The sequence below is a fragment of the Lactuca virosa genome, chromosome 3 (assembly GCF_052849685.1).
Source record: "Lactuca virosa cultivar CGN04683 chromosome 3, Lactuca_virosa_CGN04683_v6, whole genome shotgun sequence".
In the NCBI taxonomy this organism is placed as follows: domain Eukaryota; kingdom Viridiplantae; phylum Streptophyta; class Magnoliopsida; order Asterales; family Asteraceae; genus Lactuca; species Lactuca virosa.
This window is the reverse complement of record NC_136428.1, coordinates 216,041,863-216,061,683: the sequence shown is the minus strand read 5'-3', so window position 1 is coordinate 216,061,683 and position 19,821 is coordinate 216,041,863.

Sequence of the window (19,821 nt, the reverse complement as noted above, 5' to 3'; positions counted from 1 at the left end):
ACATCGATACATAAAATAAGACCGAAAGTTGGATGAAGTACTTGTGAGACCGATGTGGCCTGTTGAACAAGTAGGTTTGATAAAATATTCAGTAACTGGATGTATTTTAGAAATCTCAAAAAAAAAATATTAAAACTGGATCTTATGGGAAGAAACGTCCTGGTGTTAGACAGTTTCATAAAGATCACACAAAAATAAAAAGAGATTTCGTGAGGTAACAAGTAATAACTTGAACATTAGAGCATTCACCTTCAATTCATTCAAGGTGTTGGATTTTGGGTTTCACTTAGCTCGTGGGAAACGAAACTAAGATCATCAACACAAAAATTGTGTAACCATAAACCTCAGTGACATTAGCTGAGAGTCTAAAGGGTTACTTTTATGAAACGAAACTCAATGGAGAAATGTGAGAAGATGCTTAAGGAACCGAAAGTACCTCTGCTATATAAGAATGACAAAGCAGAAAACTCTTAACTCACTATGAGAAGTGTTAGGTAGCTCGTGACTTGAGTGATTTTAGGAGCCTGATAGGGAAGAAACGATTGGTGTTTATCGAATCATTAAGGCTTCACTCAGAATCATGGAGGCTTCGGTCTACATGCAACAGCATGCTTCTAGGGACACTTAACTAGTACATAGATAAGAATGTTATACCTGCCCCAACATCATAGAGTTTCGCATCGGTGAACTTCAATCAAGTTTGAGAATTGAGAGATAAAACTTAAAAACACATAGAAATATTTTTGTAGTTTTTGGATTTGACTGAAAAATAATAATAACAGAAGAGAAAATAGTTTTGGATTTTTGGAATTTCAAAAAAAATAATAAAAACAAAAAATAAAATATTTTTCGATTTTTGGAATTTCTGAAAAAAAAATTAATAAAAACAAAAAATAAAATAAATACTAAATATAAACACACAAAATAATAAGAAAGCGTTACAAAAATATACAACCGAAACCATACCTTAGAAAAGATGAAGCGAAATAGACCGAGCATTCGGTTCATTTCGGTTCCAAAAAAAAATTCCAGAGCCGAAATAGACGGAGCGTTCGGTTCATTTCGGTTCCCGAAAAATTCTAGAGCCGAAATAGACCGAGCGTTCGGTTCATTTCGGTTCCTGAAAAATTCTAGAGCCGAAATAGACCGAGCGTTCGGTTGATTTCGGTTCCCGAAAAAATCTAGAACCGAAATAGACCGAGCATTCGCTCTATTTCGCTTGTTCAATTTTAGTAAGAGGAAAAGGGTTTTGGTACTGACTCAGCTTCCATCATTCCCAAGCCTTGGAGTATCTTGTTAAAACTTGCTTCTGGTAAGGCCTTAGTAAAGATGTCAGCCAGTTGATCTGAGGACCGAACGAAGTGAACTTCAACATTACCATCTTCAACGTGGTCCTTAATAAAGTGGTATCTCAGTGCAATATTCTTGGTCTTGGAATGTTGCACTGGATTGTGACATATTCAAATCGCACTTTCAGAGTCACAATAGAGAGGGATCTTCTTCATGCTTAAGCCATAATCTCTAAGTTGGCTTTATATCCATATGACCTGTGATGTACAGGATGCTGCAGCGATGTACTCAGCTTCGACTGTGGAAAGAGACACGCAAGTTTGTTTCTTTGACTGCCAGCTGACAAGTTTGCCATCAAGGAACTGGCACCCGCCGGTTGTGCTCTTTCGATCCAATCCACATCCACCAAGATCAGCGTCAAATAACAAAGACCGAGAGACGAGGTTCGCTTCAAATAACAGAAGATATTTTTCAATGCAAGCATATGAGGTTCTCTAGGATTTGCTTGAAACATGGCATAATAGCAGACATAAAACATTATATCCGGTCTACTCGCTGTTAGATACATTAGAGATCCTATCATCTGACGATAAAGAGTCATATCAACAGTCGGTTTCTCAAGAGATGGAGTAAACTTCGTGCCAAATGCCATTGGAACCTTTATTTTGGAGTCTCCCGTTATGCCGAACTTCGCTAACAGAGTCTTCGTGTATGCTTCCTGGTGTTAGACAGTTTCATAAAGATCACACAAAAATAAAAAGAGATTTCGTGAGGTAACAAGTAATAGCTTGAACATTAGAGCATTCACCTTCAATTCATTCAAGGTGTTGGATTTTGGGTTTCACTTAGCTCGTGGGAAACGAAACTAAGATCATCAACACAAAAATTGTGTAACCATAAACCTCAGTGGCATTAGCTGAGAGTCTAAAGGGTTACTTTTATGAAACGAAACTCAATGGAGAAATGTGAGAAGATGCTTAAGGAACCGAAAGTACCTCTGCTATATAAGAATGACAAAGCAGAAAACTCTTAACTCACTATGAGAAGTGTTAGGTAGCTCGTGACTTGAGTGATCTTAGGAGCCTGATAGGGAAGAAACGATTGGTGTTTATCGAATCCTTAAGGCTTCACTCAGAATCATGGAGGCTTCGGTCTACATGCAGCAACATGCTTCTAGGGACACTTAACTAGTACATAGATAAGAATGTTATACCTGCCCCAACATCATAGAGTTTCGCATCGGTGAACTTCAATCAAGTTTGAGAATTGAGAGATAAAACTTAAAAACACATAGAAATATTTTTGTAGTTTTTGGATTTGACTGAAAAATAATAATAACAGAAGAGAAAATAGTTTTGGATTTTTGGAATTTCAGAAAAAATAATAAAAACAAAAAATAAAATATTTTTCGATTTTTGGAATTTCTGAAAAAAAAAATTAATAAAAACAAAAAATAAAATAAATACTAAATATAAACACACAAAATAATAAGAAAGCGTTACAAAAATATACAACCGAAACCATACCTTAGAAAAGATGAAGCGAAATAGACTGAGCATTCGGTTCATTTCGGTTCTAAAAAAAAATTCCAGAGCCGAAATAGACGGAGCGTTCGGTTCATTTCGGTTCCCGAAAAATTCTAGAGCCGAAATAGACCGAGCGTTCGGTTCATTTCGGTTCCTGAAAAATTCTAGAGCCGAAATAGACCGAGCGTTCGGTTGATTTCGGTTCCCGAAAAATTCTAGAACCGAAATAGACCGAGCATTTGCTCTATTTCGCTTGTTCAATTTTAGTAAGAGGAAAGGGGTTTTGGTACTGACTCAGCTTCCATCATTCCCAAGCCTTGGAGTATCTTGTTAAAACTTGCTTCTGGTAAGGCCTTAGTAAAGATGTCAGCCAGTTGATCTGAGGACCGAACGAAGTGAACTTCAACATTACCATCTTCAACGTGGTCCTTAATAAAGTGGTATCTCAGTGCAATATTCTTGGTCTTGGAATGTTGCACTGGATTGTGACATATTCAAATCGCACTTTCAGAGTCACAATAGAGAGGGATCTTCTTCATGCTTAAGCCATAATCTCTAAGTTGGCTTTATATCCATATGACCTGTGATGTACAGGATGCTGCAGCGATGTACTCAGCTTCGACTGTGGAAAGAGACACGCAAGTTTGTTTCTTTGACTGCCAGCTGACAAGTTTGCCATCAAGGAACTGGCACCCGCCGGTTGTGCTCTTTCGATCCAATCCACATCCACCAAGATCAGCGTCAAATAACAAAGACCGAGAGATGAGGTTCGCTTCAAATAACAGAAGATATTTTTCAATGCAAGCATATGAGGTTCTCTAGGATTTGCTTGAAACCTGGCATAATAGCAGACATAAAACATTATATCCGGTCTACTCGCTGTTAGATACATTAGAGATCCTATCATCTGACGATAAAGAGTCATATCAACAGCCGGTTTCTCAAGAGATGGAGTAAACTTCGTGCCAAATGCCATTGGAACCTTTATTTTGGAGTCTCCCGTCATGCCGAACTTCGCTAACAGAGTCTTCGTGTATGCTTCCTGATTAATGAAGATGCCCTCAGGTCCCTGTCTTATATTCAGTCAAAGGAAAAAGTTAATCAGACCCATTGCGCTCATTTCAAACTTAGTCTTCATCAACTTCCTGAATTCAGCTGTTAAGCTAGGATTCGTGGAGCCGAAGATGATGTCATCGAAATAAATTTGAACAATCATTAAGCGTTCGCCTTCTTTCTTACGAAAGAAGGTTGGGTCGACTGAACCTTGTTTGAACTTTGACATTTTGAGAAAACGTGTTAGAGTTTCATACCAGGCTCTCGGGGTTTGCTTCAATCCATAGATTGCTTTATCCAGAATGTAGCAGTGACCAGGATACTTCTCGTTCACAAATCTGGGTGGTTGCTCAACGTATACCGTTTCTTCTAGTTCTCCATTCAAGAAAGCACATTTTACATCCATTTGGAAAACTTCGAAGTTTTTATGTGCAGCATATGCCAAAAAGATTCTTACAGATTCCAACCTTGCTACTGGAGCGAAGGTCTCTTCATAGTCTATTCCTTCTTCCTGGCAATATCCTTTCACCACCAGCCTCACTTTGTTGCGAATGACGTTTCCCTCTTTATCTAACTTATTTCGAAAAACCCATTTTAATCCGACTACAAATACATCCTTTGGTGTGGGAATCAGCCTCCAAACACGATTTCGTTCAAACTCATGGAGTTCGTCTTGCATAGCTTGCACCCAATCAGAGTGATCAAGAGCAGCATTTACCATCTTCTGTTCAACTTTAGAGACAAACGAATTAAACATGCAGAATTCTACTTGAGAGAATAAAGCAGTTTGCTTCACTTTCATTTGAGAGCGTGTGAGAACACCCTCAGATGATTCACCAATAATTTGAGTTATAGGATGATCCTTTGTCCATTTTATGAGAGGAGGGTAATTTGGATCATAGGCAGGATCCAGCTCAGCATTGACTTCTTTTTCCAGTTCTGACAGATCCCCTTCGTCATTTGCATTTTCATTCTCCCCCTCAAATGGCGAACCGAATCCCATGTCAGGATCTGTACTCTCCCCCTCAAATGGATCTTCATGGGTTGGGGTTTTTGATAGATTCTCCCCCTGGAAAGGCATGTTGGTTGTTTTTGGTGTAGACTAACCCTCCCCCTGGAGTATTGTGCTTTCTCTTGGAGGGTCATCAGTAGCTGGATGATCACCTGATGGAGTAGGTTCTCTTTGAGTCTGCTTCTCGGTTGGTTGTTGAGGTTCGCTTCCCATGTCTTTAGCAGCTTCATCGATAATTTTCTTCAAGGAATCGATTTTGTTATCTGTTGCTTTCGCTTCTGAGTGGATCGCCTTCTCTAGTTCATCAAAGAGCAGCATGTACTCTTCAAACAGATTGGAAACGGGTATTGGGACTTGACATGATTCCTGAAAGATTTCTTCCATTGAACGTTTGCTTGCTTGAATCTTCTTCATGTAATTATCATCAAAAGTTACATAGTAGGTTTCTTCAATCTTCTTCGAGCATTTATTCAGAACCCTATATGCTTTTGAAGTAAGCGAATAACCAAGAAAGATCGCTTCGTCTGCCTTGACATCAAATTTGTTTTGGTTCTCTTTGGAGTTGAAAATAAAGCATCTTGAACCGAACACGTTGAAAAACTTTACATTGGGATTACGATTGTTCAAAATATCGTATGGAGTGAAGGAAAATCGCTTGTTGAGGAAGGATCGGTTCTGAGTGTAACATGCAGCAGCAATTGCATCAACCCAGAAGTATAGTGGAAGAGAAGCGAAGCTTAGCATGGTTCGGGCGGCTTCACATAAAGAACGGTTTCGCCTTTCAACGATCCCATTCTGTTGTAGAGTATAGGGAGCTGAGAAGTTGTGAGTTACTCCCTTTTCAGCCAGAAATTTTTCAAAGTCTTTATTTTTGAACTCTAGACCATTATCGCTTCTTATGTTTCTTACCACTTTTCGCAGCTGCACTTCCACTTGCTTGATAAAAACCTTCAACTTGGGAGTTGCCTCTTATTTCTGTTTAAGAAAGAAAACCCAGGTGAAGCGTGAAAAATCATCTACAATTACAAGTATGAACTTACTACCACCGAAGCTTTCGATAGCCGAAGGGCCACATAGGTCGATGTGCAACAGTTCAAGAGGTTCGATGATCTTTGTATTGATACGAGAAGGGTTACTCTTTCTGCTTTGCTTGCCCATCTCGCATGCTGCGCACAGGTGTTCTTTGTCAAATTTGAGAACAGGAAGTCCACGCACATGATCACCAAGCACCAGTTTATTAATATCTTTGAAGTTTAGATGCGATAGTCATCGGTGCCACAACCAACTTTCATCTGAGTTTGCCTTCGACATCAAGCATATTGTCGGCTTTCCTTTTATTGGTTTGAGATTTAGAGGATACATCTCCCCTTTGCGCTCAGATTTCAATAGAACTTTCTTCGTTTGCTTTTCAATTATCTCTGAGCCCTCATCATCAAACGAGACTTTTAAACTGGTTCCCACGACTAGTTGAGAAACACTGATGAGGTTGTGCTGCAATCCTTCCACGTAAGCTACTTTTCGTATTGAGAACTCTCCGTTGGTGATCATCCCATACCCTTTGATCGTACCGTATGAGTTGTTTCCATATTTAACACATCCACCATCCTTAAGGGACCGAAACTCCCTAAACTCTTGCCTCCTTCCAGTCATGTGACGAGAGCAGCCACTGTCAATATACCATTCTTCATCAAACTGCTCGTCACTGATAACCTGTAAAATTAAGCAGATTTAGGAACCCAAAGGCTCTTGGGCCCTGGTGAGTCTTTTACAGAATAGGGAACTGCAACCGAAAGATCAACCATATATGTTCTTTTTATTAGAGTGGTTTCATCTTTTCGTTTGATGGTGTAAACTTTGATTTTATTTTTATCTTGTTTTAACTGGAGTGTGTTTTTGTTAGTTGGTTTCACAGTTGAGGTTTTCTTTGGAGTCCTAAGGTTAGCTGGCTTTTTGGTATTTTGGATTTCAGAATCTGAGTACAACTTTCCCTTTCCTTTGACATCCTTCACAAAGTTGGACCTTGGTTGAGAGTGAGGAGGATGGGATTTAAGACCGAAACTTGACTTTTGGTTCTGAGCACTTGTGTTGGGACTGACACAGGACTTTCGGTTCTTGGCGTAGTATGAGTTGGGACCGAAACTTGACTTTTGGTTCTTGTGACTACTAGAATTAGGACCGAAACTAGTAGTTCGGTTTACCTGACTGCCTGACTGGCAGTGATTGACCTGTGCTTCCTTTTGCACCTTGAGATTAGAAGCTTTTTCATAGCGAACATAAGTGGGGTTTTGGGTTTGCCAAAACTGCTTTCTCTCATTGAGATTCTTCATGTATCTTTTGTTCCTCTGGCCTTTCTGTTCAGCTAGTTGCTCTTGAGTCAAGTGAATGTTGGCCTTAGGTTTCTTTTTCTTCTCATGAGCTTCGGTTGTTGTTGTTGACGATTCGCTGGTAGCTTTCAGTGGTTCGTTTGGTATGTCTTTTGTACCACTTGTACTGGGTTTATCAAAGCTTGAGGGATTGTTGAGTGGTTCGGGAATATATCGTCCCTTAACTCTCCATGAGGTTTGATCTGACAGACCAACTGTTTCGTCTGCATTATCGATGGGGGCAGACCAGAAGTGGTTATCGCAACCTTCAACATTATCTTTCTCAACCATGGACGTCAACTCCGTCGTTTGTTTCTTGGTTACTCCTGTGACTGCATACACTTGGTTTGGTGTAGTTTGTACCTTCTGATAAACGACGACCTTTTCTTTGAGTTTCTTGGATTTGTCCTTTGATACCCGAGCGTATTCAACCGAATTTTCAGATATGAGTGGTTTTGTTGCATCGGGTTCGCTTTTAAGAAATTCTGAACAATCGACCTTGTCTTCCTCGGATATTTCGCTCATCTCACTGTCCTCATCAAATTCAGAAGTGGTTTCTAAATTTATTTTATTTTCTGAACTTAATTTGGCGTTGGATGAGTCAAACTTCTGTATAGTCTCGGTCTTGATTTTTAATTTATTGTCTTCGTCCAGTAAATTCTTAAGCATGCATTTATGTTCTTTGGACTCAATGAAGAATTCAATTTTGTCTAGTCCATATTTGTAGGTGACTGAAATCTCATCTGAAGACATTATAGATTCACATTCAGCAATGACTTCGTCTTCCTTAAATTCAAGGAAGGGCAAAATCATTTTATGAATCTTTTTACCTATCTCACAATCTAGATGCAACTGGGTGATATTTATATATAAGCGTTTAGCAATCAAACAGAAAACATTTTTTTGTTTTAAAAACTTTAAATTGTCTCGTTGCACATAAATAAGTTCATCCCTATCCCTAACTAACTCTGACTGCTTCAGCTGAATCCACATCCTTCTCTCCTCACTTTTGGAAGACTCTCTGCTGAGTTGGTCAGTTAGGATAGAATTTGCTAAGCGAGTTTGCATGAGACTGCCACTTATGTTAGAAAACTTGAATTTTAATTCATTTAGTTCTTTTTCGTAGTTTGTTACTGGTATTTTAAGTGATTCTAGGATAGATTGTACCTTCTTGATCAACTGATCGCAATCGCTGATCTTTTCACTCACAGGTTTGGCAGCGAAACATTTGTCTTCCTTAAGCTTCGCTTCCTCATGCTTACTTTCGGTTGTTACCATTAAGCATCTCCCATCCGACTCAGCAACTCCTTCTCTCGCCACATAAGCTCTTCCATGCGAGGGTCTGCGTACCTCCTCATCTTCAGATTCTGTAGACCGGACTTCTACTCCACCAAACTCATCATCAATAACATGTTCCTGCACAATTAAAGCATTCATAGAAACGTTAGTTGCTTTCTTCTTCTTTATCTCCTCCAGGTTTCTCATGTAATAAGCTTCGTCATCTTCACCATCCTTCTTCTCAGCCATCTTCCTTAACATGCAATCCTTGGCAAAGTGGTTCTTGCCGTGATAGTAGTTGCAATCGTACCCAGAGTCTCCCACAATCTTACTCTCCTTCTTCTCGTCGTCCTTTTGAGAAGAGTTCTTGGTTTCTTCTTTCACCTTCTCTGAGCTGTAACTTCCCTGCCAGTTTCGGTTCTTGTTGATCGGGAACTTTCTGCGAGCAAACTTCTTTGGGTTTGTAACCATCATTCCATATTCTTCACTAGACAGATCGCACTCTGACATGTCAGATTCCTCCTCTTCGTCTGCTACATTCTTGCTCTTAGAAACAAGGGCCAGTGAACCGACACCCGAAACTACATTCGCTTCCTTTGTCACCACGCTTTCGTGAGATTTGAGTATACCCATTAGTTTCGCCAGTGAATATGATTTAAATTGCTCATGAGCCTTCATAGTCGAGACCACTGCCATCCATTCGGGCCTTAATCCATTCATGAAGGTAACCTTTTGTTCAATCACCTTCCTTTCAATGCCATGCTTCATCATCTTGCTGAGCAGATGGTTGAAACGATCAAATGTCTGAATGAGCTTCTCTTCAGGTTTTTGTTCGAAAGCACCGAATTCAGAGAGCAATAGGGTTTGGATCGAATGTCTGAATATAGTTCTTTCAACCTATCCCATATTTCTTTACCTGTTGTGCATGAACTTACCAGACGAAAAGTGTCGGATTGCAAAGCGAATCTGATCATCCTCATGGCTTTAACGTTGCATAAAACCTTGTCATTTTCGTCTTGAGGGATCTTATCTACGTCAGCCAAGAGTTGGTTGTACTCTTTTTGAGTCTTGACCGTTCTGTTCATTCCAGAGTGAACAAACAGACCCAATGTTATTGCTTCCTAGATTAGATAGCCATTGTCTTCAGATCCAACGACATAGTCTTCGAAGTGATGCGCCCATACTTCATAATCTTGAGTATAAAGAATGGTAACCCTTGTCGTGGATCCTATACTGTTGGAGATGTTGATTGGATTGATTTGAGAGTCGTCGTGAGACATGATGAACCTTTTCTTTGAATCTGCTAGAATCAGACTTGTAAAGTTGAACTTAGGGTTTTATCAAACACAAGAGATATCGTCGACAAGAAGAAGACAGCTTCTATATATTGATAAAAGCGGAAACCCTAAAGGATTCTTCAAACAGAAGAGATGCATATGTGTTACACAGTCTCCTGCTCTGATACCAATTGATGGGAATATTGCGCTATAGATCGATAGATTCTAAACAGAAAAACAATATTAATCAAGTAAAGAACACAGGAATGGATCAAATGGTTTCGAATGATTAATATCTCACACCTCATAAGAGCTCGATGAAAAACTTTGACTGTAGAGATGTGCTAGGGTTACAATGCAAAAGTAATTAATGAGAACGATAACCTGAAAGCTATACATGCATGCATAATATATACGCTAACCCTAATGATAATCCACGGTTGGACAGGCCCAAACCGGGTAAACAAAATGGACTAATAAACGAGCCCATTGATGCAACACTTAAACCCAACACTCGGGTTTACTCCAACAATCAGAAATGCCTGAATGGAAGTGGGAGTACATTTTAATGAGCTTGGTAAAATAACTACCCAAGACACATTGTGTTCTCAATACTATTTGAGTAATGGTTAAGCCCGTCCACTTCTTATCAAACAAAGAGAATGATTAAGATGGAAGAACTTACCAGAGCTTATCTCAAGGAACCATAAAATCCGCATGAGGTGTCAATTGTTATTGTCTCGAATGGAGAAAGTAGAGTCATCTCGCGATGTTAACTATCACTATATAAAGTCTTACGGAGATGCCTTAGTGTTAACATACCTTTCCATTCCCAATGCGCAAAAAGAACCCAAACTTTGAATAATAGGCTCTAAGCCTAAGTGATAGACTTTGAAGGTGTGTGGAATACCCAACTACTATTGATTGATTCTTTCTAAAATAGTTATCACGCGAGAATAAAAGCCTCACCTTTTGAGGCTTTGTACGGACAAAAGTGTTGAACCTTGATATGTTAAATAAAGTTAGAGATACGTGAACTAACCAAGGAATAGGTAAGAAGCATACTACCTACTAATCCAAAAGTCATTCTTGAGATTACAAAAAAGTTTGAATGAACCAAGGAACGATTTAAGGCTGAACACGAACATTAACAATAAGCATTTTCTTTGTAAAGGAATGATACGATCTGGAGATCAAGGTAAGTTAAACCTATGAAATGAAGGACCATTGAAATTCTGGTAAGAATTGGACCTGATTCCCAAAACCTAAATGATATGTATAACACTTGTCGGGTATCAAAGCTTGAGAAGTGTATGTCCGATGACACTCTTGTTATCTCTCCTAATGAAGTGAACTAAGAAACTTTTTAGTATTGCATACTTATTAGTTAATAAAAAAGAAGAAATTATAGGATTGGATCACCTTAAAATGTGGACTCTGCCATATTCCCTGTCCAATGTCTCGTTGGGATATTAATTAGAATCATTGATTTGATCGAAAATTCAAGTTTGAATTAAATATACGACTCGTATACACAAGAAAACTACAGAACGAGCATGTACGAGATCAAACATAACGACAATATCCCAAATTGTTTAAAGATATCCCATCTACAAGCTGAATTTCAGGACAAAATTCTTTTAACGGGGAGAGAATGTAACAATTGGTAACTTTTGGTCAAAATTCGTCGGCCGAGCCACCGTGAAATCGGTAGTAATATGACGTAAAGTGTCTAATTTTGTGTTAATATAATATATTAAATGTATTATACTAATAATTACTTTAGAACGTCTCAACCAGATCAACAAACTGACTATCGTTAAAGATCGAATCGAAAATGACCAAAATTAATTCTATTTGTGACGTTAAAAATGATTTTGCAGCAAGTATACTTTGGACCAATTTATGCCCAAATTGGATAGATTATACTCTTAGAAACCAACTCAGTATAATACTAATTTTCTTAATATACAAAAACCGATTTGATCCGTTGAGGTAGTTGCACACCTCATATGAGAATTTCGAGAACGTTTTTTGGACTTAGACATAGGTCTAATTTTTAATTTCATAATCACAATATTTTTAACCCGTTAAATCAACAAATTCGTGAAATCTGTCGAATCAAAACCAATAAATCGCGAAACTTTAAACGGATTTTCCCAGAGTTCTACACATCGGATTTAGGATCCATATGAATTTTTGAAATCCTTGAATCCAAGAATATTATTCGCCAGTCTCGGAAAAATGATATGATATTGGAATTGATGGCACACAAATCGAGAATGTTAGAAAATATCACCATTTTGGATGCTTAAAATATGACATCATAGTTACCGTTGACTTGAACTTCATACACTCAATTTCTATTCCTCTCTCATGTGATCTCTCTCCTCTGTTTATAAAAATATTGTACATATGTTGCTTACAAGTCTAAAGTATTGCAAGCATTCATCATTCATCTTCAACCATTCATGTTCTAACTCTACTCAAATCAGGAAACTGGTTTCAATCACTTGCATCACAAAAGAAAAACACTTCATGTTTCTTTTCTTTCCTCTTTTGTTGCTGCTAAAACATTAAGAGGCCAACAACATCATCTCCCTTTCTTTCTTCTTCTTCTTCGTGGTAGCCAAGATCCACCAGAGGTGATGCTGTTTTCCGACGAAGCCAACAAAGGGGAAACAACCAACCATTTTCTTGCTCTTTCCCTGTCACTTGAAACAACCCTAAACACCCAATTGATCCTGTTGCTCCTCTTTTTGCTTCCTTGTTTACTGTCAATAAACCAGTAGAGTGGGTGGCGAATTCCGGTGAGACCCTAGGGTAACAACCCTTCGTACCTTCCTATTCTCTCTCATTGGATCCACAGCAAACTCAAGGAACTTGTTTAGCAGCCATTGCTGCTTCCGTTCTTCCTCTTCCCTCTTCGAACCACTGAAGCACCGGAGGTGGTGTCTGATGGGTTATGAGCAAAACAACATTCCTATGGTGTTCATGCAAACCCTAATGCTCGGATCTAGTTTTTCTATTAGTACATGCAATAACAGTCCAAGACTTACAAACCCTAATGTAGCATACAAAAAAGCAAAAATAACATCTAATAAACAAGTTAGAAAGTTACCATGATTGTTGATTGATGATCTTGACCTTTTGAGAACCTTAGCACCTCAAATGTTGTGCCTCTAATAGATCAAAAACACCAAAGAAAGTTGGAGAATAATAAGGAGAGAGGGGAATGCTAAAATCGGCTCTTGAACTCTTCTTAGGGTTGTAGTGGCCGGTTTAAGAAGCCCTGGGGTCCTTTATATAGGTGAGCTGCTAGGGTTTCAGTCAAAACCCTAATTGGATTGCTTAGGCCTTAAGTAGTCCAAAGGAACCTTCCAGAATAAGGTCGTGGACGAATTCAAGGTGGGATTCCCTCCTTGATTTCGTCCATCCTATTCCTAAGGGATCCTTAGCCCAAAATCCAATTATCTTATAATTGCAATTCCAGTCCCCTAGGTTCAATTAATATCTTTTGATCACAAAATTAATTTCTTAATTAATTCTTGACCAATATTAATTAACCAATATGATTTCCCTTTTAATATATTATTCATATAATATATTAATAAACCATAATTACCTCTTTCTCCATTAATCATCCAGTCAAGTTGCTCTGGTGAAGGCAACCCAAAAGGACCATGCTACAACCGGGTCAAGTACATACCAAACATAGTTATGGGCTTAGACACCTAATCCAACAGTCTCCCACTTGGATAAGTCTAATAACTGTAGATCCAAGTACGACTTCAAAATCCGATTAGCAATCGTAGCTCTCAAAAGCCGCTGTCAAACTCTGACATGTCCTTTAGATAAGGGATCATATAGTCCTCTATTCTCAAGATATCGTGTGGACAATTACATGGAACATAGTCATACTTACTGGCCAGCAGTTTGTTTCTCGATCTCTGATCCGTCTGACATAGAACTTAATTGAACACGTCAATTTAGGCCTGACCGGGCCCGACACATAAGTCAAACCAAATCATCGAGGGGACCAAGATATCGCTTTTACCCTCGTAGGATAAAAGGAACAAATAAACTTCGACTTATATGCATTCACTATTTACTCATTAAATCATACACAACAACGTGTTTTATAACATCAAGTTACTGAGGCGTTTATGCATTATCAATGCACAACCAACTTGCAAACAATAAACCATTTATCTAGGTTTAAAGACTATATGATATGATCGTCTCACAATCACTCTTGATAGATTCCATGAAGTGATTCAAGTGAGCGCGGGTTTAATCCAATACTCAAATTCTTATTTCAAGAGCACTCATGAACGTTGCAGCAAACTTTTTCTATGTCTAAACACTTAGACAATCTACAAACCAATTCACGACAATCTTCTTTCATACCTACTTCCAAAGTATGATTGACTGTGGACAGTTTAAAAAATATTATTATTTAGGAAGTCAAAACATGCAAAGTGAAACAATAGTAAATAATTGACATAAGACAGTAACATTATTCATAAATAATTATCCTTTATTTAATCATCAAAATGTCAATTACAAGTTTCTATGGCTATCTAATCACTAAAACTAATATCGTACTTCAGCCTAATGCTCCTAGCGTGCTGCAAGTGCTTAACACTACTCAGTCCCTTCGAAAGGGGATCTGCTGGGTTATCCTCTAATGATACCCTCTTCACTACGAGGAGTCCCTCTTCTACCCGATGTCTAATGAAATGATATTTCCTGTCGATATGCCTGGATCTGCCATGATCCCTTGGTTCCTTTATTAAGGCAACCACACCTTCGTTATCGCAGAAAATTTCCACAGGCTACTTTATGGCTGGCACAACTCCAAGGTCTCCTATGAAGTTCTTCAACCATATTTCCTCCTTTAACGCTTCGCTCGCTGCTCTGTACTCTGATTCGCACATTGAATCAGCTACGGTCTCCTACTTGGAACTTTTCCAAGTCACCGCCCCTCTATTCAGGGTAAAGACCCAGCCTGACTGAGAGCGTAAGTTGTCTCGGTCGGTCTGAACACTGGCGTCACTATACCCTCGCACCCTTAAGTCATCACTCTCACTGAGGATAAGAAACCATTCCTTAGTCCTCCGAAGGTACTTAAGAATATTCTTGACTGCGGTCCAATGTGCTCTACCAGGGTTCCCTTGATATCTGCTGACCATGCTCAAAGCGAAGGCCACAACAGGGCGAGTACAAGTCATAGCATACATGATCGAGACAACTGCAGAAGCATAAGGTACTCGGCTCATCTCTGCTATCTCTGCTTTGGTACTTGGACTTTGAGTCTTAGTCAACTTGGTATTGCTTTGGATTGTTAACTCCCTTTCAAGGAATTTTCCATACTAAAATGCTTTAGTACCTTATCCAAGTAAGTACTTTGACTAGTCCTATTAGTCTTTTACTCCTGTTTCTCACTATCCTTATCCTAAGAATATAAGAAGCTTCTCTGAGGTCCCTCCTGCAGGGTTGGGACGTCGTTTCCTATGAGCAGTATGTCATCGACATAAAAAACGAGAAAGCTAACTATACTCCCACTGGCTTTGACATATACACAGGACTCATCCTCGCTTCGCAAGAAACCAAAATCTTTGACTTTATCATCTAAATAAAGATTCCATCTTCGAGATGCTTGTTTTAATCCATAAATTAATTTCTCAAGCTTACACACTCTATTAGGGTGTTTTGCATCGACAAAACCCTCTGGCTGACTCATGTAAACATCTTCAGCCAACTTCCGATTAAGGAAAGCAGTTTTGACGTGTATCTGCCATATTTCATAATCATGAAACGCAACTATGGCTAGCATAACCCTTATAAACTTTATCTTCGCTACTGGTGAGAAGGTCTCATCATAGTCAACTCTGGGAGTTTGAGTAAAGCCCTTCAAAACCAATCGCGCCTTATAAGTGTGTACTTTCCCATCCATGTCGGTCTTCTTCTCAAAGATCCATTTGCACCCGACGGTCTTACTACCCAGTACATTGTCAACCAAGTTCCAAACCTGATTGTTATACATGGACCGAATCTCGCTGTCCGTAGCCTTTTTCCACTTTGCAGACTTCGGGCTTGCCATGGCTTCCTTGTAGCTCGTAGGTTCATCCAAATTTACTAGTGTACTATCACTAATAAATGTGTCACCCTCACTTGTTATACGAAAACCATATAACACAGGTGGAACACTAACTTCACTGGAACGTCTAAGAGGTAAGGACTCGTTAATCAGTTCAACAGGAGTTTCCTCCTCGGGTTGAACGCCAGCGTTAGAGGTTCCATCATCGCTTGATTCTTGAAGCTCTTCAAGATCAATTTTCCTCCCACTGTCCTCTTGGCTTATGAGTTCTCGCTCTCGGAAAACCTTTCTCCTCGCAACGAAGACAACATTGTCACTCGGTCTATATAAGAGATATCCAAAGGACTTCTACGGATAGCCGATGAAAATGCACCACTCACTACGAGGTTCGAGCTTGTCATGAGTCTCTCATCTTACAAAAGCCTTGCAACCCCAAACCTTGATATGTGCCAACGAGGGAGCTTTCCCTATCCACATCTCGTGAGGTGTTTTGGCAACCTTCTTTATCGGGACTAAATTAAGGATATGGGCGGCAGTCTCTAAGGCTTACCCCCAAAATGATATAGGTAACGAAGCACGACTCATCATGGAACGAACCATGTCCAATAAGGTTCGATTGCGCCTCTCAGCTTCAGCATTCAACTGCGGTGTCCTAGGTAGCGTCAATTGCGAAACAATTATGCATTCCTTGAGGTAGTCATGGAATTCAAGACTAAGGTACTCACCACCTCAATCGGATCGGAGCATCTTAATTTTCCCGCCTAGCTGATTCTCCACTTCTTGCTTAAACTCTTTCAACCTTTCAAAGGTTTCTAACTTGTGCTTGATTAAGTAGATATACCCATATATGCTATAATCATCGGTGAAAGTCACATAGAAGTGGCTCGCATCCCTTGTGGTGGATCTAAAGGGCCCACATACATCTGTATGTATGAGATCCAATAAACCCTCACCCCTTTCACAAGTGCCAGTGAAGAGTGACTTGGTCATCTTTCCAAGCAAACAAGACTTGCACACGTCATCGTCCCTAAGGTCGAATGACTCCAACACTCCATCCTTTTAGAGTTGGGCAATGCTCTTCTTGTTGACATGTCCAAGACGACAATGCCACAAGCATGCTTTGTCCAAACTATTGGAAGAATCGATATGCAATACATCATTTCATAAGTTGTCTACAACCATCACAGTTTCATATATTCCACTACAAGGCAATGCTTCGAAATAGAAAGAACCATTAAGCATTAATAGAACCTTTTTCATTATCAAAAGAAAATATAAAACCTTGTTTATACAAACCATGAAAAGAAATAATGTTTCTTGTCATTTCTGACGAGTAACAACAATTATTCAAATCTAAACCCAACCCACTACTAAGCGCTAAAGAGTAAACTCCAATCTTGGTGACAGGCGACGCTTTCCTATTCCCCATGATCAAGTTAATGTTCCCAGGCTCCACGTCCCTACTTCTTCTTAGACCCTGTAAATCAGAACAAATGTGAAAACCACATCCTGTATCGAGGACCCAAGACATAACATGTGATGAGTTGTTAGAATGAATAGTATAAATACCTGTGAAGGATGGCTTTATCTTCCCATCATTGATATCTTGCAAGTACTTCGGACAGCTTCGTTTCCAATGCCCTTTCTCATGGCAGTAGTAGCAATCAGCATCCTTCGGGTGGGAGGAGGGTGCAGCGGGACCAGCCTTGGTTCCATTAGAAGAGGTACCATCGTGGGACTTTCCCTTGTGGCTCTTAGAAGGAGCCTTCCTCTTCTTACCCTTCTCTTGCCCAATTGCCAAGACGGGGGCGGTAGTAGGAGTTGATGCAACGAATTTGTATTTCAGACTACTCTCAGCAGTCCTTAGAAGGCTTTGAAGCTTGCTTAGAGTGACCTCCTCCTTGTTCATGTGGTAGGTCATGCGGAACTGGTTGTAACAAGGAGGTAAGGAGTGTAGAATGTTATCTATGGCTAGCTCCTCATCGAAGTTAACATTTAACTTCAGCAAGCGGTCCATATATTTCTGCATTTTCTGTAGGTGGGCCGTGAAGGACTCTCTGTCCTTCATTTTGGTAGTGATCATCGCAACGATGATCTCATACCTTTCCTGCCTCGCGCTTTGATGGTACATATCCATCAAATTTTGATGCATCTCATAGGGGTAGTAGTCATCGTAGGACTTTTGGAGTTCGGTGGCCATTGCCACGAGCATGATGCAATGAACTTTCGTAGCATATCGCTCGTCAGCCTCGTAGGCAGTGATTTCTTCGGGAGTAGCAGTGTTGACATTTACTTCTTTCATCTCCTTGTCGAGAACATACTCCTTGTCCTCCTAACGGGTGACCATTCGGATATTGCGGATCCAATTGTTGAAGTTGGTCCCATCAAAAATCACCCTCCCACACAAGTTTATGAGTGAGAATGACTTGGAAGAGGTCGAGCCTGAAGCGTTGTTGTTGTTTGAAGTAGACATCTGAAATAGAAAAGAGACAAAGTTTGATTAGATAAGAATCCCCAATCAAACACCCAAATGAGAAATTAGGGCTAGGATCCAACAACATTATTTACAATTTAGAAGAGGGATGCCGTAATCCAAGCTGCAAATAATTTGAAGGTAAGTGAACGACGATTAACTAATTTCCACCATGAAAAACGAAAAAGGGTTTTAAGTTTTAAATGTATTGAAACTCCTAGATCCTTTTGAGATTCATTGAAATTTTCAATGGCATGTTTAAATCTCGATATGCCCTTCAAGTTTGTGACTGGGATTCTGAGGATCACGAACAAGGTGTGAATAACCATGCAAATATACTTGGTACCCTCGATGTCATTTACCACCTAATCAATGTGCTGGTTAACCATACATGCTCCATTGATCTATGATAAACACCAAGTCACCCTTTGCCACCATTGCTAGTCCATATTAGTGTGTCGGTTATCCACGCACGCTCCACTAAAGACTTGACATGGTGCAAAGTGTAATTTCATGGAATATCATCATTTCACAATTTTCCTAAAGTAACTAAGATTGAGAATTTTTTTATAAAAAACATTTAGTTACCTTATTAATCATTATACTTTTGATGAGGAATTTAGTTGCCCTATCCTACCCGTTCGGCTAACGACCCTCCACCAATCAAGGAAGCGGTGGGTGAAAGTGGACACCCATTAAACTGTCATTTTATAGGCAACAACCTTATATCCTCTTATGGATCGGCTTCGTGAATGAGGCCTACTAACGGTAAGACTAGCTTAATCTTATACATATATATAATTATTAATCTTATAATATTATAATAGTATAAGGGTTGAATTTTTAAACTTGTAAAATTCTAGGGTTTGGAATTTAAATATTTCAAAATTAAAACTTTTAATTAAAATTTAAATCCCAAAACTTGAGGGCAAGTTTTGAAAATTTTCAAAACAACTTTTAGATCAAATTTGAAATTTATTAATTAATCATATTATTAATATTTATCACATAATTTGACCTAATCTTTTCCTTTACAAGATAATTCAAATAAAAAATACAAATAATTAAATTTATTTTATAAAACAAGTAATTTTCTTATATTTGACAATTATCAATTAATTTGATTAAGATATAAATTACCATCACATAAAATCTTGTTTTTAAATTTGAAAAATAATTTATGGTAATTATCTAAACCAAATTAGGGCAAAAAATCTGAGTTTCTGCATATCACTAAACTCACGTCGTGACATACATTGTGTCACGTCGTGAGTCGAGTCAGAAACCCCAAAAAACGATTTTTTTTATTTCAGCCATGAACAATTAACAAAGCATCAAATACAATAGAAGAACATCCTAGGCTCTGATACCACTGATGGGTTATGAGCAAAACAACATTCCTATGTTGGTCATGCAAACCCTAATGTTTGGATCTAGTTTTTCTAT